Source organism: Cervus canadensis, chromosome 3, assembly GCF_019320065.1.
Source record: "Cervus canadensis isolate Bull #8, Minnesota chromosome 3, ASM1932006v1, whole genome shotgun sequence".
Taxonomy (NCBI): Eukaryota; Metazoa; Chordata; class Mammalia; order Artiodactyla; family Cervidae; genus Cervus; species Cervus canadensis.
In genome coordinates, this window is record NC_057388.1 from 56,313,127 (window position 1) to 56,330,880 (window position 17,754).

Consider the following 17,754-nt stretch of genomic DNA (forward strand, 5'->3'; position numbering starts at 1 on the left):
TTTCTATTGGATAAAAATACAAAACACTACTAAAATATTGTGTGATAATATCATGGAAGTTTTACATATAAAAATACAAGTTGGGAGGGGGTTCTTTGTCAATGTATTCTAAGATCTGTGTATTACTGAGGATGAAAGTAAGACATTGTTTAACTTCCAGGGTTTTTAAACTACATGGAAGTTCATAATTCTTTAACAGCACTAGAATAATAAAAATAGAATGCTTATCTTCCAAACTAGTAACAGGGGAAAATGAGGTGAAGAAAAAGCAAATTCAGTTAGTCCAAAAGAAAAGAACATAGGAGAGAAGGAAAGACAGGAGAAAGGAAGGAAGGGGGGAGAAAATGAAGCCTACAACAAGGCGTACAAATAGATAGCAAAAAATTTAAAGGTAGAACTAGATGCACATTTCATTAATAATTCATTTAAGTGGACCAAAGCTCACAGTCAAAAAAGATTCTCAGATTTATGTTTAAAAATCCATTGGAATCCATTATTTAGATACATCTTAAATAAAAGGGCCTGGAAAACTTAAAAGAAAAAAAAATTAAAATGCTATACCTGGCAAACTCTAAAGAAATAAAAAGTAAGAAAGGAAGGAATGGAAGAAAGAAGTTAATGTATCCATTATCATTACAAAACAGGCCATAAGTCATGTATAATAAATGCTGTATTAAATAGGTACAGTCTATTAGGGAGTAGCACCTAATTCTTTTCAGAAAGATTAGGGGAAGAAGAGAAAGAAGTTCAAGGAAGAAAAGGAAATAAACATCTGGCCAATGCTTGTTGAGCACCTGCTTATTCCTGGCCCTCACCCGTGTGGTTTATTTGCACTCTTTCCTTACAATCCTTATGATGACTCTCCACAATGTGAATTATTACCTCCAGGCTAAGTATTAATAGGCTGCCTAAGGGCTCTTATGTGGCTGAACAGGAAATTGAATCAAATTCTGTCAAATCAGAAAACTCACTATGTGAAAACTGAACCTTAGGATTTGCATGTAGAGTTGACAGATAAAATACAGAGTATTCAGATTTAAATCCAGATAAATAACAAATAATTATTTTTGTATATGTATCCCATGCAATATATGGGACATACTTATACTAAAAAAATTATTGACATTTATCTGAAATTCAGATTTAACAGGGAGTCCTGAATTTTATTTCCTAAATTTGGCAACTCTAGATGGGAATAAACTAAAAGAGAGTTGAGATGACAGGGCTTATCAGGGAAAATATTAATACATTCTCTTTCTGCCATACTCCATTTTGAGCACTTAGAAGACTTATTTTTAACTTACCTCATCAGACATGAATTGTGAGATTTATTGTCCCTAATTTTCATATGGAACTCTTAGAAGTATATATACTATAAGGATGTCCCATCACAATGATATAGTTTCATGCATCATTGGGGTCCATATTTGCTTCAGTCTGTTTTATTCATACTTTAAACGGAGGGTAAAAATCCTGGTTGAACTGGAAGGATGAAGCACCCAGGTTAGGTTATTCATAGATTTCCTGGGGCAGATGCATTTTAAATTAAGCTTTATGGGAGGAGAAGAACATAGGTTGGACTCCTCTGTAAAAAACAATATTGCCTACTAGGCAATATCATAGAAATATGTAGGATTTGGGTAAACAATATAAATGAATATATAAACTATACGACTGTTTCAATTTACCTGAAAAATATCATTGTGTGATATGCAATTTTAAGTATGAAATTATAAAAATATATGTGTCAGTTACCCATACACACCTTCATTTTTCTGCACATTTGAAGAATGGGAGATTCTAATAAAAAAAAATCTCTTTTTACCGGAGCAGTGGCGTCACATATCCTTGGGGAGACTGAGTAGAACATCTCCTACAATGTGCCTCAACCCATCTTTCCACCCAAAAATGAAGACAATCTGATATGCTGATGGTAGGTGATCATTGTTTTTAACTCAGACACTATGTTATGCCTTGCCAAAAGGGGAATCTATGAAAAGGGAACTGGAAGTTGAGTGGACATGCAATCTTCTTCCGATGCTATGTTACTGACTGTCAGTTTGCACATTCACCCTAACCCGAATTTTCAGAGTTAAATGTGCATCTGTTCATATGTGGTCTATGGCTCTTTCCTGTGACAATGGAAGTTGAGTAGTCATGATAAGGACCAAATTAGCCTAACAAACTCAAAATATTTACTATCTATCTTTTTACAACAATAAAAATTGTTGCCAGTCTCTGATTATAGGTCAAAGGATCTTTTCTGTTGGAAGTAAAGTTGTAGGTGATCCATTTAGAGTGATGGGCAGGAATTTATTCATGAAATCCAACAGTGTCCAAAGCGCAGCTCAAGAAGGCAGCAACAGATCAGACTAGAAGTTTTTGTAGTTAGAATTCAGCTCCTCTGGCTTTATATCCCACCTTATGTAGATAATATACATGTGAGACTGTTGGGAGGATTAAAGCTAAGCCCGATGCTGAAAGTACCCGCCAAATGTTCCATCTCTTCATTTAAATCAATATTTAAGTAAATATCAACTTCCCCCCTACATTCTGTTTCATCTCAGAAGAAAGTACCTGAGTACAGTCACTCTGATAAAATGAGACAAAACAAGGTCCCTGTGTAATTTTGTCTAAGCACAGGCAAACACAAGGTCACGGGACTAGCCATAAAATGCCAAATACCCCCTTTCCTGGTTGAAAATTAATGGCTTCCTTTTCCTCGCTGAGCATAAAATTGTTTCTGCTTTCTGATAGCATCCAGTATAGAGTGAATCCCATACCTCCTTAAACCCTCCCCTCCCTGCAGTGAATCATAAACTCAAGTTGTCCAACTACCGGTGTCCCTGTGGTCTTTGGCTGAAAGTCATTGACAGATGGGACAGTGAGCTGGGAATAATGTCAGTTTGTTTTAATTGTATTTTAAAAACTATAAACTGTACAGTGGTGGTTATAGGGAAGAAAAGTAATAATTATTGAATAATACTATGTCAGGCATTTTAAGTGTTCTTTTTTTTTTTTTATTTTCATAATTCTCATTTGAGTTAGATATTGTGATCTACCTTTTACTGACACAGTAGCTGAGGACTGTTGAATCTGACTAGGTCTGTTCACTGTGTGTATGCTCAGCTGTGTCTGACTCTTTGCAACCCCCTGAATCATAGCCCACCAGGTTCCTCTGTCCATGGGATTTCCCAGGCAAGAATACTGGAGTGGGTTGCCATTTCCTTCTCCAGGGAATCTTCCCAACCCAGGGATCAAACTACATTGGCAGGCGGATTCCTTACCACTGAGTCACATGGGTCTGGGGCATGGCAGATGTGTGTGTCACTTAGAAGTGTATAATGGCAGAGAGAATCTGTCTTTTCTAAAGAAAGCCATTGTAGTGAGGAATAAAGCCTCTGTCTTCCCCTGTGTTAGCCTCTCTTGTATGTATTACACCATGCTGGGCACGGGGCCAGGATGCATAGATTGTCTTTCTGAATATCTTAGAACCTTCTCTATTTCTCTTTCCCTTAGACTTAATGCCTTGGAGCAGCTGTTAGTTATGTCCCTGCTATTAGCACTTAAAATACAAGATTAGGAATATGAGATAAGAAAGAATCAACCGCCTAACCACAAGCCTTCATAGTCACCCAGGGAGATCAGTCAAACCATTGATGTCCAGAGTCTCATGATGACTTATGACCTTTTGCATTTTTCCACACAGATAAATTGTCTTTCCAGCTATATTGTTGCTTCCTGGAAAGCAGAGAACATAAACAAATATTTGAATATTTCTGTTTGTCTTTCTCTCCACAATAGTATAAAGAGTGAAGTAGATATAATAATTCCTATATTTTTGTTACATTTTTTCCTGAAAACTCAAGAGAAACTAAAGAATTTTACATCAAATTTTCTTCATGGGAAGAGATCTGAAACAGACCAATTCAACAATATTCCTCTTGGTAGAGATGTTTATAGGGTATTGTATTGTATTGTTTGGTCACTAAGTAGTGTCCGACTTTTGCAATCCCATGGACTATAGCCTGCCAGGCTCCTCTGTCCATGGGATTCTCCAGGCAAGAATACTGGAGTGGATAGATATTTCCTTCTCCAGGGGGTCTCCCCAACCCATGGATAAAATCCACATCTCCTGTATCTGCTGCATTGGCAGGTGAATTCTTTACCACTGAGCCACCTGGGAAGCCCATTTATAGGGTAGATTAAATTGTTTAAAGGAGCATGGACAGAAAGAGATGGAGAGAGGGGGAGAAAGGAAGGAGGTAATTGATGAATGTGGCAGTTTTTTCTTAATTCTTGAATTTATGTTCAAATCCAAACTAAAGTTTCTCTAAATTAAGTCCTTGCATAGAATAATCTGTTTAGATATGGTCATGACTTTGCAAAGAGATTACAATGTAGGGAAAGATAAGACCTGCACTAAAATAATCTTATACAGTCCATGATGAGTTAATCATGAGTACCACTGTACCTGCTGTGAAATAATAAGAAATAAACACATTACTCTGCCCCTAAAACAGAGCTCCTAAAACCATTGCCATTTGGTGGCATTAAAGGCATGGATCCCAATATTCCAAAGAAAGTAATGTGCCTAAAACAAAGCTCCTAAAACCATTGCCATGTGGTGGCATTAAAGGCATGGATCCCAATATTCCAAAGAAAGTAATGTGCCATGTGCATTTTGGGGAAAATGAGATGTCCTAATTGTTGATGCTGAGGAAACAAACAGGAGAACAGTGGGATATAACTAATGAAAAGTATAGAGCCAGACCACCTTCCCTGTCTCCTGAGTAATCTGTATGCAGGTCAAGAAGTTAGAAGTTACAACTGGACATGGAACAATGGACTTGTTCCAACTTGGGAAAGGAGTACATCAAGACTGTATATTGCCACCCTGTTTATTTAACTTATATGCAGAGTACATCATGCAAACTGTCGGGCTCGATGAAGCACAAGCCAGAATCAAGATTACCAGAAGAAAGATCAGTCAATAACCTCAGATATGCAGATGACACCATCTTTATGACAGAAATCGAAGAGGAACTAAAGAGCCTCTTGAAGAAAGTGAAAGAGGAAAGTGAAAAAGCTGGCTCAAAACTCAACATTCAAAAAACAAAGATTATGGCATCGGGTCCCATCACTTCATGGCAAATAGATGGGGAAACAATGGAAACAGTGACAGACTTTATTTTCTTGGGCTCCAAAATCACTACTTATGGTGACTGCAGCCATGAAATAAAAAGATGCTTACTCCTTGGAAGAAAAGCTATGACCAACCTAGACAGCATATTAACAGAGGTCTGTTTAGTCAAAGCTATGGTTTTTCCATTAGTCATGTTATCAGTGTGAGAGTTGGACCAAAAAGGAAGCTGAGTGCCAAAGAATTGACTCGTTTGAACTGTGGTGTTGGAGAAGACTCTTGAGAGTCCCTTGGACAATAAGGAGATCAAACCAGTTAATCCTAAAAAAAATCAGTTCTGAATATTCATTGAAAGGTCAGATGCTGAAGCTGAAGCTCCAATAATTTGGCCACCTGATGTGAAGAACTGACTCATTGGAAAAGACCCTGATGCTGAGAAAGATTGAAGGCAGGAGGAGAAGGGGATGACAGAGGATAAGATGGTTGGATGGCATCACCAACTCAATGGGCATGAGTTTGGACTCCGGAAGTTGGTGATGGACAGGAGGCCTGGCAAGCTGCAGTCCATGGGGTCACAAAGAGTCGGACACGACTGAGTGACTGAACTGACTAATAGAGTCAGGTGTTCTCTAGTCCCCAGTATCTCTAGACAAGAGAAAGCTTGAAGCCAGAATAGACAGGCAGTTTATTTTTTCATGTAATTTTAAGAATACAAGCCAGAATTTGCTTTTTACACAAAAGAACAGATACCATGATTCCATTTATGTGAATAACTTTGAATAGTCAGACTCAAAGAAACATAAAATAAAATGGTGGTTACCAAGGGCCAGGGCAGGGAGGAATGGGAAGTTACTGTTTAAAAGGCACAGAGTTTTTGCTTGGGATGATGAAAAAGATCTGGAGAGTGTTAGTTGCAATGACTGTACTTAATGCCAGTGAACTGTACATATAAAAATAGTGAAAATGGTCATTTTTCTGTTATGTATACTTTACCAAAATTTTAGGAGAAGTTAAGAAAAGAGTTTTTAGGGCAGACTGTTCTTTTAATCAAGAATGCAAAATTTTGGTAAGCCTTTTAGCTGTACAAATGGGAGGTAAGTGCGGCTGTGGGTCCGGGAACATGCTTCAGACCTAGACAGACCACATTTCTGTTCAATGGGACTTGCTCTTCAGAGATGATTATGATATGAACTAATTTTTTATATCCTCTAACTGGGGACTAATGCAGGAAGGAAGAGACTTGAATTTGTGGATGTAAAGATAAGGAAGAGAAAAGACCTCTGCCTGGGATGATAAGTAGACCCCAGCAGCATGACCTCAAACAAGGACTAATGAGAATGGCTATTGGGAAGAACATGCTCCCTAGGTTAGAAATTGTTCATTTCTTTCTAAAACATTGTGATTTCTTAAGCTATTATCAAGCCTTCAATATAGTTCATGGGCCAGCAAACTATAGTCTATGGGCCAGCTATGTGCGTAAAGTTTTTATCTGATCACAGCAATGTTTATTTATTTATGTATCTTCTCTGGCTGTTTTTATGCTACAACTGGAGAATGAAGTAGTTACAACAGAGATTGTATGGCCCACAACACCTAAAATACTGATTATCTGGCCCCAGCAAGAGTTTGTCCCAACAAAGTCTGTCACGGATTCAAGTTAGTTGTGTGTGAGAGGGAATCGGAAGGGCCTTGTCTACCTGTTGGAATAAAGCAGCCCAGACAACTGGGAAGATGACCTACAGACAGACGCAAGGACAGCAGTAAGAGTGAAGGACACCCTCTGTCTCAGATTTGTACCATATGCAAATCAGGTCTCAGAAATCCTCAAGAGGAGGTTGAGCTTCCTGTCATCGTTTAAGTGAGACCTTGGACCAAGAACAGAAATGAGTTACATATTTGAGATTCCATGCATGAAGGTTTTGGTTTTTGGACTCTGTCTGGGACTAATCTTAACCTCTAAGCAGATCCAGGGATATGACTCCATCACAACCTCTATGTAGCTGAACAAATTATTGTTGTTGTTCTGTTGCTAAGTCATATCCGACTCTCTGTAACCCCATGGACTGGGCATGCCAGGCTTCCTTGTCCTTCACTATCTCCTGGGGTTTGCTCAAACTCAGGTCCATTGAGTCAGTGATGCTATCTAACCATGTACCCTTTAACACATAGATACTGCACAGGTGCACTCTGTAATCACACCACACAGTAAACTGCAAGTTGCTGTTTCTGAGGTGGAGGGATAGTGTAGGGAGGGGAGGAGGTGGGATACACTCTTTGAATAAGGATGTTTCAGGCATAGTACCAGATTATACAAAGCTGTGTAGGTTTTTTCAGTACGCATTTCTTACATTGTTTTCAATCTTAAAATTTGAATTTCCCTAAAGAAATGAATGAACTGTAAACCAGCTATTGTAGATTGAATTGCTCTTTCAGAAAATGAAATTATTCCTAGAGAGAGAAAAGAGGTATGTTTGGATCTCAAGCCATTTCCCACTTCAGGTCACTGTGGGGACTCCCCAGCCAACGGAGCTCAGATTTTGGTGTCATCAGTTAACCAGGCTCTGAAGGCCAGACTGAACTTCTGTGTCAGGGAGCAGACTGCTATCCTAAATTCTATTAGGTCTGATTTTTGAATTGCCCAGGAAAACCTTCCATTTATGGGTAACGCTCCAGCCAGTACAGTCTCCTGCCTGATGCCAAGAGTGCCGCTACTCATGAACAAAGCTTCACTCTCCAATCCTCCGATTCCAGAGGCTAGGTTACTGGGAGAACCTGTAATGTGTGAATTAAATTCAACCAACTTCACTCTTTTTAAAAAATGACATAATCTCCAGGAACTGCAATCTTTAGTTGACCAAGTATTTTGAAATCCAAGTTACATCCAAATTTGAAAGAAAAGGCAATCTTTGGATTTAGCAACCACTATTTTTAGAGCATTTGGGGCTCTATGCCTTCAGTAGCTATGCTACATAATCTCAATGATGGTGTCTTTAACTTTCCATTCATTCATTCTTTCACTCATTTATATATTCACTCCAGAGATTTTGAATACTCAGTATGTGACAAACACCATTCCAGAATGTATGCTCAGTTGGTTCCGACTCCTGTCAGGCCTGTTCATGGGATTTCCCAGGTAAGAAAACTGGAGTATGTTGCCATTTACTACTCCCAGGTATCTTCTTCACCCTGGGATCGAACCTGCACCTCTTGTGCTTCCTGCATTGGCAGGTGGATTCTTTACCACTGTGCCACCTGGGAAGTTCCATTCCTGCTCTTAAGGAAATCTGAGGGAGTTTTTTTTTCCCCATTAAAAAAGCACATACTTACAAACACTCAGATTTTTGTATACAATATGAGGGGATTGGTGAATTACCTTAAGTATCATTCATGAACTCCTTTGGGGTCACATGAATGAGTCTATATCTTCCATTTTATAGTTGTTAAAAATCATTCCCAAGAATCAGAACTGGAAAAGTATGGCCTTGAGGCCAGATCCGGTACATTTCTCCTTCTTTTATAGCCTGAGGTAAGAATGGCTTTTACATTTTCATATAGTTACATTTTAAACAGTTATGTAAGAGCCTGTACATTATCTTCAATTTTGCCTATTGACTTGCAAAACCTAAATTATTCTTTCTAGTCCCTATAGAAAAAAATTTGCCAATCCTTGCCCTAGAATGGTTAGAAAATATCTTTCAAATCACTCAGTTACTAGAAAACAGAGGACTAGGATTCATACCACTTGATTTCTCATCCATTGGTCTCTCATTACTCCTGTTAATCAATTAAAATATTGACTAACTTATTGATTGAATTAAACCCAATAAAAAGAAAACAGGAGTACTTGGAGTACTTAATAAACAATTTCTTAGGTAAATAATTGGACATTTTGCAGGAAATTGAAATCCAGAGAACTTAGTGACCTACCCAAAATCCTTACAAATTTGTTAAAGAAGCAAGACTAAGCTCTCAAACTCAGGTTGTGTGTTACTATTTTTTTTTTTTTACTTTGAGTATTTTCTATTCCACATGTTTGAAACGTAATACCTTTTGTAAACAGAAATAATGGTATGGAAGGAATTTACTTAAAGCAAAATACTTGAACAGATGCTATTGTTAACTTCTAATTAAGTGATTTTCAAAGTTATCTTCAGATTCTCCTGTAATGTAGTACTATAAACATGAAATACAAAGAATTATGATGACTATGATGACTATTATCACAAAATCACATGTGCTATTTTGAATATATTCTTTAAGAAATTTCAAAGCACCTAATTACTACTGATTTCTTCTATCAGTTAGGGTTGCCAGAATGGTTTCAAAGTATGTATGACAATATTACAAATGATAGAGTTTAAAGATTTTCACAATAAAAATACTAGAACTGCTTCAAAGATAAACATTTGAATAGTATGTGAAAACAATATCAGATTCCCTAAAGACGTCTTATATGATGTTTTTAGGCAGAATTCTTTTTTTTCTGACACATTCTGAGAACATTTTTGTTCATATTTAAACCCTAATAAAAATTGGGTGTCACCCTCAACATCATGTGTACTACACAGGAAGAACAGATAATTCTTTCTAAAACAAGGAGTTGTGGTCAGTGTAAATAAACTTGTTTTTTTTACAGTAAGACTGTGTGGAGATTCTGAATTAGAACAGCTTTGGCAAGTCCAGCATGCTCTCTTTATGCATAACCTCCATATACATGCCCCCCAGCTCAAATATTTTGCACTTACCTGAATAAGACAGACTTCTCAGGGAAATGTGTAGAGTTGGGCCACCTGACAGACTTCCAAACAGAATTCTTTTCTAATAGCAAAGCTGCTTGGGCATTTCCCTGGTCTGCGAGCACTCACACAGCCTAGACAGTTCACCAAGCAAAAGGAAGCTAGTGTTTTAGGTTTTGCAGAGAATCACCAGCAACCACAAAACCTCAAGATAATTTCAGACACATTAGTATTGAAAAACCAAGCTCTTAAGATGAACTCCAAGTTGCAAAATTACAGGAAGGCCAACTGTCAAATATTTTTTAAGGTTTTAGGACTACTATGAGAATCCATTATAAAAAAGCATTCAAACTGAATTTTGTAGAGAATGGGAAGTGGGGGAAGACAGTGATATTATCAAAACTGATAAAAGGAGATGAACTCTGTGCTGTGGGATTACTACTCTCATAATGTATTTCAGTGATTAGCTCTGTCATTGTATATAATATTGACTACAATATGACACTAACTTCAACTCATTTAATTAAAGAAAAAGGATATTAAAATGATAGTCTATTAAAGTGCCAGAGGAGGGAAGTGTGTCTGTTCACAGCCTCATTTTTTAGACCCTTAACATTATCCTCATAAGAAACCATACATACAATCACAAAGCTATATTGCAAATATTGAAAGTATATAAGTTCCTCAAACTGCTCTAACTTGCCTGTCATTTTATGCCACACTATGTACGTGTGCATTCTCAGTTGTGTCTAACTTTTGCGATGTCATGGACTGTAGCCTGCCAGGTTCTTCTGTTCATGAAATTATCTAGGCAAGAATACTGGAGTGGGTTGCTATTTCCTTCTCCCGGGGATCTTCCTGAACCACGTATCAAACCTGTAAATTAATATTTTATAAATACTATATCTTGTAAATCATATAATAATATATAGATATCTGTGGACTTAAAATGCTGATTTATTAAATATCAATATTTTAAACACCATTCCAATTTTTAAGCTATAAGTTGACATTTCTTTACTTAAAAAAATTATGGGAGCTTCAAACTCGTACCATCCCTGAGTTCTCTCTACTTTAAAGGTCCTAATTAGAATTATGAGTTTGGTTATTTCATATAATTTCTGGTGTCCTTTGCAGTGTTGGAACTCTAATATTCTAGGCAAACATTTTTCAGTTCTTCTTATTGTTCACATTTCTCATTTCAAACATAATGTTACAAATACACCTGATTTTGTTTTTTCAATTGCAAGGGAAATATTTTCCATCTGGAAAATCAGCTTCAGCAGGTGTGCACCATTTGTGTCACAGGAATAAAAATGTTATATGCTTCAAAATAACTCATGCTGGAGGAATTTCAATTTTCAATAATGGTAGAGAAGACTGTTTTAGATAAACTCACCCTCTGAGAACAACCTAAAAAAATGGATAGACTATAAGTTTATTGGTTTCAAAGCTTCAGAAAGCGGGCCAAGCAGTGAGAACCTGAAGAAACCAAATCCCCAGGGGAATAGAAGTACAAAAGGTAAACCTAATTTTTTATTTTCTTTTTTACTCAAGGTGCTCCTGTTTGTAACTGGCTACTCAGAAGCAGAAAAATCAAGCAGGAAGGGGTATCTAGGAAGCTCAGAAGTGAAGGACAGTTGGGTCAGGGAGAAAAATTAGAGCCTAGAAATTACCAAGGAGGTGGTGTCTTTATAGTCACCCTAAGATTTCAGGTGGAACCCCCACAGGGCTACATCTCAGGAGAAGGCATTAACTAGAAATACTGTGCCATCACAAGATTGAAGTCCAAATTAAATCACCTAAATTAGTTGTTATTGTTTAGTTGCTAAGTCATGTCAGACTCTTTTATGACCCCATGGACTATAGCCCATCAGACTCCTCTATCCATGGGATTTCCCAGGCAAGAATACTGGAGTAGGTTGCCATTTCCTTCTCCCAAGGTACTAAATCACTAGGTGCAGTAATTAGATAATCATTGAACAGATTAGGGAATTTAGCACCACTGTAACAGCCATCATCTACAGCCAGATCAGCAAGTTTGCTCTCAGATTTTTTATGCACCATGTCCAAATTTCAATAAATATTAATAGGCACGTCAGAAGATAAGATTAAATAACCAAAATCATGAAAATAAATAGAAAATAGAAACAGATGTGCAAGGAGATAAAGGATTGAGGGACTTTAAAATAACTGTGATTAATAGTTAGAAGAAATTAGGTAAAATATGCTGCTGCTGCTGCTACTAAGTCGCTTCAGTCGTGTCCCACGCTGTGCGACCCCATAGACGGCAGCCCACCAGGCTCCCCCGTCCCTGGGATTCTCCAGGCAAGAACACTGGAGTGGGTTGCCATTTCCTTCTCCAATGAGTGAAAGTGAAAAGTGAAAGTGAAGTCGCTCAGTCGCGTCCGACTGGTAGCGACCCCATGGACTGCAGCCTACCAGGCTCCTCCGTCCGTGGGATTTTCCAGGCAAGAGTACTGGAGTGGGGTGCCATTGCCTTCTCCGTAGGTAAAATATAGAGGATTTTATATTTTATACTGGAATCTATCTCTTAAAATCAAATGGAAATTTTGAAATTAAAAGATAAGGTAGCTAAAATTAAATACCCAACTGGTAAGGACTAAGAGAAAATTAGACCCAGAAGATGAGAATTAGAATAGTTCAAGAGAAAACATCATGTTGAAGAATAGAGAAGCAGAAAAAAGACACAGGAAAAGGTCTTTTTTAAATGTAAAAGACAAACAGAAATGTTCTAACATGCCCATAATTGGTGTCCTAAGAAAGAGAGGAATGAATTAAGCAGAAACAATGTTTAAAGAGGTAATAAATTTAAATATTAAATAATATAAAAAAGATATAGACTCCAGAAGCAATATGTACTTCAAGCAGGGCAGAAATGAAGAAAATTTACACCTAGTTGTATCTAGAAAAATTACTAACAACCAAAACCAAAATCAAACAATCTTAAAATCAGTTTGAAGGGAAAAATTATTTTTAAAAGAGCAACAATAAAAGTAAAAATAAACTTCCCTACAATGAAACCCAAAAGAAAGGAAAGAACACCTTCAAAACTATGAAAGAAAATAACTACCAATTTAAAACTCCTTATTCAATGAATATATTAATTATCTTGAAGACAATATATGATATTTCCAGATAAATCAAAATTGAGGTCATTTAAAACCTGCAGACATTTATAACCTGCTAAGGGAATTAGAAAACTAAGATCATGGCATCTGGTCCCATCACTTCATGGCAAATAGATGGGGAAACAGTGGAAACAGTGTCAGACTTTATTTTTTGGGGCTCCAAAATCACTGCAGATGGTGACTGCAGCCATGAAATTAAAAGACACTTACTCCTTGGAAGGAAAGTTACGACCAACCTAGATACCATATTAAAAAGCAGAGACATTACTTTGCCAACAAAGGTCCATCTGGTCAAAGCTATGCTTTTTCCAGTGGTCATGTTTGGATGTGAGAGTTGGACTGTGAAGAAAGCTGAGCACCGAAAAATTGATGCTTTTCAACTGTGGTGTTGGAGAAGACTCTTGAGAGTCCCTTGGACTGCAAGGAGATCCAACCAGTCCATCCTAAAGGAGATCAGTCCTGGGTGTTCATTGGAAGGACTGATGCTGAAGCTGAAACTCCAATACTTTGGCCACCTCATGCGAAAAGTTGACTCATTGGAAAAACCCTGATGCTGGGAGGGATTAGGGACAGGAGGAGAAGGGGATGACAGAGGATGAGATAGCTGGATGGCATCACCGACTCGATGGGCATGAGTTTGAGTAAGCTCTGGGAGTTGGTGATGGACAGGGAGGCCTAGCGTGCTGCAATTCATGGGGTCGCAGAGTCGGACACAACGGAGCGACTGAACTGAACTGAACTGAAGGGAATTAGCAGTTGTTCAGGAAGAACAAAAGTGTATCCAGATGGAAGTCAGTACTGCATGTAGAAAGGAAGAAGCAAAACAAGGAGAAAATATGGGTAAACCTAAATAAATTTTGAAGATATATGGTAACAATAATTATAATGCTTTTTGTGAGTCTCAAAATATAGAGAAAACAAAATATGTTCTCAGTTGCTCAGTCATGTCTGACTCTTTGCAACTGCATGGACTGTACTCCGCCAGGCTCCTCTGTCCATGGAAATTCCCAGGCAAGAATACTGGAGTGGATTGCCATCTCCTACCCAAGGGATCTTCCCGACCCAAGATCTTCCTGACCCAGGGATCAAACCCACATCTCTTGCATGGGCAAGAGAATTCTTCACCACTGAACCACCTGGGAAGTCTGAGAACCAAAATACATGACAATATTAGAATAAAACATGAGAAGAAGGAAAATTCAACGAAAGTGTCCTAACACTTCTACATCTTCTTGGTGGTGGTAAAAGCACTAATTTATTTCAGATTCTAATTAGTCTAGAATACTCATTGTAATCTCTGGGGTAGCCACTAAAAGAATAACAATAGAACATATAATTAACAAGATAAAATAGAAGAAAAGAAATGATAAAAATATTAATTCGAAAAAGTGCTCAAAGCAAAGGAAAAGACATCTAGAATGGGTTGACAAGTACGAAATGAAGGGTAAGAGGGTAACTTTAAAACCCTTAATATAATATGTAAACAAGTGAGCAGTCAAAAACAAAAATTTTTAGATCAGATGAAAAAAACACTTTCAACTTAATGTTGATTAAGAGAGACACACCTAAAATGCAGCAACACAAAACATCTAAAATAAAAGATGAAATATATGTAAAATGAAAAAGTATTTTAAAGAAATTCAGTATAGCTATATATTTACGAGAGAAGTTAGACGATGAGGTAAGAGACATTATTGGCAACAAACAATAGGATTTCATTATAACAAATAGCACAATCTCTCTAAAATATTACAATTCTAAATTTATTGCACTTAATAATGCAGTTTCTAAATATATAATGACACAACTAAAGGAAATGTGACATAACTAAAAGGAAAATGGACAAACCCATTATCATAGGGAGATTTTAACAGCTATCTCTTAGTATTTGATAGACCAAGAAGACAGAAATTCCACGTGAATATAATAGATTTTTAACAATGCCATCAATAAACTTGACCTAATTTACATACTCTGTACCCAGCAAAGGCAAAATTCACATCAAACATCAATTAGCTAAGTGATAGGTATAAGACAAATCTCAACAAAGGTCTAAAAGCTAAAATTATGTGGAGTATATTTTCTGGCAGTAGTACAATTAGGTTAGAAGTCAATAAAAAAGGAAGGTAATATTAAAATCTTCTCATGTTTGAAAATTACTTGATATAAGTACTTTTGAATAATTCAAAGCTAAAAAAATGAATACAAATAAAAATCAGCAAATTTTTCTTTGAATGGTAATGAAAACTAAACTTGTCAAATATTTCAGAACACAACTAACACCATACTTAAATGTTTATAGTAGGAGTGAAGCTGAAAATAAATTCTCTAAGCATCCAGCTCCATGAGTTAAAAAAATAAATCTAGGGATAGCAAATAGAAACAAATAATAAAAATAAAAACAAAAGTCACTAAAATATAAAACAAATATGCACTAGAAGAAATCAATCTAAAAGTTGATTTTTTTAAAAAAAATTGGTTTTAAAGTTTGATAAATCCCTGAAAAACAGGTCAAGAAGAAAGCAGAGGGCAGAAAACACCAATATCAAGAATGATTTTTTTCAAAAGAGGTATTTAAATATAGATCCCACAGTTAAGAAAATGAAAACAAGAGACTACCATAACAGTTTCAGGGTAATAATTTCAATAAAATAATTAAAAAGTTTAAAATGTCATAATTTTCCAAAACTGCCAAAATGCCACAAGAAGAAAGATAAAATACAAACAGTTTAATATGTAGTAAAGAAATTGAATCTGTCACTAAAATTCTTCAAAAAAAATTTTCCAAGCCTGGTAGTTTTACTAGTGAATTCCTCCAAACATTTAGAAATGAAATCAGTCTTACATATACTATTCCAGAGACAGAAAAAGAGGAAAAGCTTCCTAAGTCATATTTTGAGGTCATCATTACTTTGGTAGCAAATATTGGTAAACACACTGCATTAAAGAACATAACGGAAACTACTCTCTTATTTATATAGAACAAAACTCTCAAAATAGTAGCAAAGCAAATCCAGTGATATGTAAAAATGATAATACATTATGGCCAGGGGGCAATTATTCCAGGAGAGCAAAATGGTATAACATGTGAAAATCTATGAAGGCGATTTACCAAATGAACAGAATAAAGAATCATAATTATCTTAAATAGAGCCAGAAAAATCATTCAGTAAAATTCAACATCTATCTATGATTTTAAAAAGAAAACCTACAAACTAAAAATAGAAAGATGTTTACAGCATCTTATAGCAAACATCATGCTTTAATGGGAAATATTGAAAGTGTTTCTCTTTCTTTTTTTTTTTTTTTGGAAATATGTGTGGTCAGTTCTTCATCACCACTGAAATAAATGTCAGAACAATTAGCTCCAAATCCATATTTAAAACTCATTCCCTTTTGGCTCAGCTGGTAAAGAATCTGCCTGCTGTGTGGGAGACCTGGGTTCGATCCCTGGGTTGGGAAGATCCCCTGAAGAAGGGAAAGGCTACACACTCCAGTATTCTGGCCTGGAGAATTCCATGGACTATACAGTCCATGGGGTCACAAAGAGTCGGACACGACTGAGCGACTTTTACCTCTTCACCAAAAAAAAATGTTGCATGTGGCATTCTAGTTTCCAGCTCTTACCTATTATTACATCAGTATGCAAAGTAAACTCTAGTTGAGCTCCGCTGCAGATTTTCAGAAATCATTTTAATCACATAAAAAGAATGATTTCCAATATTGGCTGGCATCCCCTATAAAAATGAGGCTGGTGATAAAATGTCAAGTATTTAAAGAGCAGGGGAGGGATCTATGAAGCAGAGAATCTCAGTGTTTGAAGATATGCATTGATACTAGAAACATCTTCCAAGTAATCATCCAGACTCTACTTGTTCATTGACAGCTCCGACATTTAAATTTATTCATTACTCACAAGCTGAAATGTCTCACTATACCATCTACCCACATGTTCAATTCCCCTTATATCACAGAGAAAAAGCTTAATCCCTTTTCTATATGACAGTGCTGTAAATACTGATGACATCAGACTAGTCCAGCCTGTCTTCTCAATGCCTGGAGCTGTGTTCTGTTAAAACAATACCCACCTGATGTGGCTTTGAGTTTCTCCACCCTTCTGGCCACTCTTCCTTCGATACCCTTCAGTTTATTTAACTTCTTCTTTTTCAGGGTTTATCCAGATGACCCCCAGTGCTGTCCTGCGCTCTAACCTGTGAAACAATGTCTGTTACATGATGCTTTCTTTAAGAGCTGCCTATAAACATATCTTCTAACCCTCTTGTGCCTTTAGACCCAAGAGAAGATCCTTGCGTTGATCTTTACTAAACTTTACTTTGCTCCAAGGCTTTTCCACTCCTTTTCTTTTGGATCCTAAATCTGACCACTGCATCATCTTTCAAGATGTCCAACAGAACAGAACTGAAGTTCAAGGCCTTCATCAGCCACCTGAAAACTCCCACTTGGGCACCAGTCCGTTCATGAGTGTCCTTCAGTTAGAGCTTTCCTCCAAATATCATACAGCCTGTGTTCCAGAATGCCTATGTGGCCAGCAGCGAGCTTGCTAAATGCCTGCATGAAAACCACATAAACTTTGTGTAATGAATATTTTTGTCTTCATTCTGATATCTTATCCAAAATATTCCTCACTCAACTTAACCTTCCAGCCACAGCCATACTGTAGAGCCTGTACTCACAGTAAAACACAAGGATTTGGAGGTTCATC

The 17,754-nt window shown here is 36.9% G+C and overlaps 1 protein-coding gene across 1 annotated transcript in view; it reads right to left on the reverse strand.

Moving 5' to 3' along the window:
- GPR141 (G protein-coupled receptor 141) overlaps positions 1 to 10,013 on the reverse strand; it is a 53,130-nt gene extending 43,117 nt beyond the window's left edge. The window contains exon 1 of the mRNA XM_043463185.1: positions 9,889 to 10,013. The gene's annotated coding sequence lies outside the window, so the exon portion shown is untranslated. The remainder of the gene's footprint in view (positions 1 to 9,888) is intronic.
- Positions 10,014 to 17,754: the final 7,741 nt, after the last annotated feature.